The 4,262-nt window shown below is 39.2% G+C and overlaps 1 pseudogene; it reads left to right on the top strand.

Moving 5' to 3' along the window:
* The first annotated feature begins 2,187 nt into the window (after nucleotides 1-2,187).
* On the top strand, nucleotides 2,188-2,857 carry LOC141506049 (E3 ubiquitin-protein ligase RNF126-like; annotated as a pseudogene).
* Nucleotides 2,858-4,262: the final 1,405 nt, after the last annotated feature.

Consider the following 4,262-nt stretch of genomic DNA (forward strand, 5'->3'; position numbering starts at 1 on the left):
AAACTTGAAGCAGAGAGATGCACAGAGGGTAAAAGTAAAAGAATGGAGTAAATATATTATGATTCAGAGGAAGTAAAATAAAAAGATAGTGATAGCAATCCTGATCTCAGTCAAAGCAAAAGCAAAAATAGATCTCATTAAAAGGGATAAGTCAGGGAACTATGTCCTCTTAAAAGAACAATATAAATGAAATAATATCATTATTAAACATATATACACCAAGTGGTATAGCATCTAAATTCTTAGAAGAGAAACTAAACAAATGACAGGGAGACAGAGATAAGAAAACTATATTAATGGGGGAGCCCAACCTCCCTCTCTCAGAATTAGATAAATCTAACCACAAAAGGAACAAGAAGGAAGTTAAGAAAGCAAATACAATTTTAGAAAATTTAGATGATAGGCCTCTATAGAAAATTAATGGGAATAGAAAGGAATATACTTTTATTCTGCAGTACATGGCAGCTATATATATTAACTGGATATGAACTAAGACATAAAAAACATATAATTACGTGGAGAATGACAAGTTCAAGAACCTGTGATGTAGTACTGAGTAGCTGGTTCCAGAGCACTTACCCCATGGATGGTAAAAGGGGCCAGGGGATGCTCAGAGGTCTCACCAATATTCCTGGAACAGGATTCTATTCCTCGTATCCAGTATCCAGTACCTCATAGTTCCAGGGGACTAGTGCTTGTAGCCATCCACAGACCACAACAAATATTAGGAGAGCAATCAAAGTCCCTCAGAGTCAGGAGAGCAATCAGAGGCTCTCTTAAAGGAATTGAGGTCCCTGGGGGGAGGGGGGCGTGGAGAAAATTTGGGACAGTGCTTTCTCCACCCTAGAATCAGAGTCTCACTTTTACAAAGAGTTAAAATCAATTCATGGCCTGGGAAAATGAGTAAACAGCAGAAGACAATGAATATGACTTTTGGCAATTACTTTGGTCTTATGGAGGATCAAAATACACATTCCAAAGATGACAAAGTCAAAGCTTCTTTATCCAAAGCCTACAAGAAAAATCGCAATTGGTCTTAGGCTATGGAAGAGCACAAAAAAGACTTTTAAAAGTAAATAATGAAGGTGGAGGAAAAATTGGGAAGAGAAATGAGAGCAATGCAGAGAAATCATTAAAACCAAGTCAGCAACTTGGTGAAGGAGATACAAAAATATACCGATGGAAATATCATTTTAAAAACCAGTTTAAGTCAAAGGGGAAAAGCAGTCCAAAAGGTCAATGAGGAGAAGAAAAGCATAAAAGGCAAAATTGGCCAGCTGGAAAAGGAAATAAGCTCTTTGAAGAAAATAATTCCTTAAAATGCTGAATGGAGCTGAAGGCAGGGAATGACTGTGAGAAATCAAGAAGCAATAAAACAAAACCAAATGAATGATAAACTAGAAGAAACTGTGAAATAACTTACTGGAAAAACAAGTGACCTGGAAAACAGATCCTCAAGAGATGATTTTAAAATTATTGAGTTACCTGAAAATCATGACCAGGAAAAGAATCTAGACTACAGTTTACAAGAAATTCTCCAGAAAAATTGCCCTGATATCCTCAAATCAGTGGGTAAAATAGAAATTTCAGAAATCCACTGATCACTAAAGAGATCACAAAATAAAAACTCCCAGGAATATTAAAGCCAAATTCCATAACTCCTAATTCAATGAGAAAATATTACAATCAGCCAGATGAAACAATTCAAAGATATTGTGCCACAATCAAGATTATGCAGGATTTAGCACAATTTACATTGAGGTTTTATAGGGCTTGTAATATATTCTGGATGGGAAAAGATTTTGGATTACAACTGGGAATCAAGTAAAAAAAGTGAAGTGAAAATTCTCTTTCAGGGGAAAAGATGGACATTTAGTGTAATTGGGGACTTCTAAACTTTCCTGTTGAAATGAGAAAAGATGAAGAGAAAGTTTGACGGGCAAATGGTGATGGATTTAATAATATTGAACTGCTTGTATTCCTTCATGGGAAGATGATACTGATAACTTATATAAACCTTCTCATATATATATATATATATATATATATATATATATATATATATATATATATTTATATATATAATATCAGCTATCTATTTAATCTATGTAATCTATCTATCTATCTATCTATAGACAAGACACAGAAGGGAGCTCCATATGTTTTAAAAATGGAGTTAATGGAGTGATGGGGGAGAAGAGAAATGTCAGAGGCTTCTCTGAAGCCCAGAAGGTACTTCTGCCACTGCTACTTGGCTGAGATCTCCCCATGGCTACGGAAATACTGAAAATAATTCTAACTCTGCTCCAGTCCTCATAGAGCAGAATAGACAACCATTTGAGGATTATTCAGTCATTGGTCAATGGAATTATTGTAGCTGCATTAATACCAAACCTGGGATGGGTCCTTGGGGTGTTTTGCATTCAAATCCAGTGGACTATGGGTGAGGTGCTAATGACCTGGATGGGATTATTACACAGCTCCTTAATCAGTTTGAAAACACCAGTCCCCCACCAGCAGACAAAGAGAAAATATAAGCCCTTGCCACCATACAAGTCACAGAGGAACACTTAATTTCAGGGATAGAATGTACTGTATGCAAAGATCACTATATGCTGGGTGAGAATGTCCAGCAATTCCCTTGTGATCACTTATTCCACGATGGCTGCAAGGTCGCCTGGCTGGAACACCATAATACTTGCCCAGTATGTTGCAAAAGCTTAAGCAGACAGAACACTGTCATAAATCTCCCCTGGGACTGACAGAAATGAATTTCTCTTCCTCCTCTTCCTTCTCCTACTCCTCCTCCTTCTCCTCCAGTTTGCCAAATAATGAAAATTCAACAAACAACTCATGAATCTCACCACCAGCCAGTCCAATCAACCCCCAACTTTCTTCTCTCTTTCCCCTTTATTCCCTACCTTACCCTGTCCATTGCCCATCTGCTTCCTGGTCAGAGGGATCAACTTATATTCCCCCATTCCACATTGAACCCAAGAGACTGAGTTGAGGCAGGGGGAGGGGGTGGCAGAGACCCTAAACCCCAGAACCTCTTTTTGCATTTTTTCCCAACAAACTTTGGAAGCAACAAAGGCCTTTAGAACTTTCCCTCCTATCTACCTGCCAGGGCCTGACTTAGCTGATGGTTCCAGGGAAGCTCTTTCTCTCCTGCCAATTGATGGCTATAACTGTACTGTCTTACAAAGCCCCCAGGTCACATTAACTGTGTTTCATCAGCCTGGATCCCAGCAGGTACCGGGTTGTTGGAAATGAAGGATGGATGTGACTAGGCCATCTCTATAGTTGTGGATTTGAGATACTTTGCATTTTCCCCTTTCTCCCTAACAGTCCCCTAACCTTTGTAACCCCTTCAGAGGGAACAGAGACAATGCTCCCAGGTGGGAAGGCTGGTGGATTGTAGCTGTTTCATTGCCATCTGACAAATGAGCTGTCCACTCCCCCTTCAGCTATCCTCTCCCCATCACCCTGTCTATCTTTATAACCTCATCCTCTAATGCTCAACAACGGAAACGGTTTTTATAATTTTAAATTATTACTGCTATTACATAAATGGACATTTTAGCTCAGCAAGAGGTGATGCATGATTTGTGAAAAACAAGGTAAGACTCTACTACTTGTCTGACTGCAGGCCCAAGAGGCTGTCACTCCTCGGTTCCACCATGCCTCACTCCCAGGAAAAAAAAGCCCAGAACCCCTTTGGGTTGGGCATTTCACCTCCTCCCAACCTCTTGCCCCTGACATCTCTCCTGTTCCCCAATCATCCCTTCCCCTTTGCCCCTACTCTCTTGCCTCACTGCTCGGATGAGCTCAGATAAGCTCTGGGACTGGGACCACAACAAGAACCAACAAAAGGAAACTGCCCTACTGGTAAGTTGCTCTTATAGATTTTTTAAAGAAAGAAAAAAATATGTATCTTGAAAGCTATTTAAATGTACAGCTACTTAAAAATGAGAAAAAAATGGAGTTAATGAATGAGAAAGGAATGTATTGAGAGAAAGCTATAGGAGAGGTAGAATGGGCTAAGAAATTTCACATCAAAGAGGCAAAATAAATTTTGCAATGGAGTGGAAAGTGGAAGGAGACATGGAAAGAGTGAACCTTCATTCTCATCAGAAGTGATTCAGAGAGTAAATAATTTACATTCTCAGTAGGGTATAGAAAGTTACTTTAGAGGAAAAAAGGAGAGGCAAGGGATGGGAGAGGGGAAGGAGGTGCTATATGATAGAAGAGATGGAAGATCA

This window comes from Macrotis lagotis, chromosome 1 (assembly GCF_037893015.1).
Source record: "Macrotis lagotis isolate mMagLag1 chromosome 1, bilby.v1.9.chrom.fasta, whole genome shotgun sequence".
In the NCBI taxonomy this organism is placed as follows: Eukaryota; Metazoa; Chordata; class Mammalia; order Peramelemorphia; family Peramelidae; genus Macrotis; species Macrotis lagotis.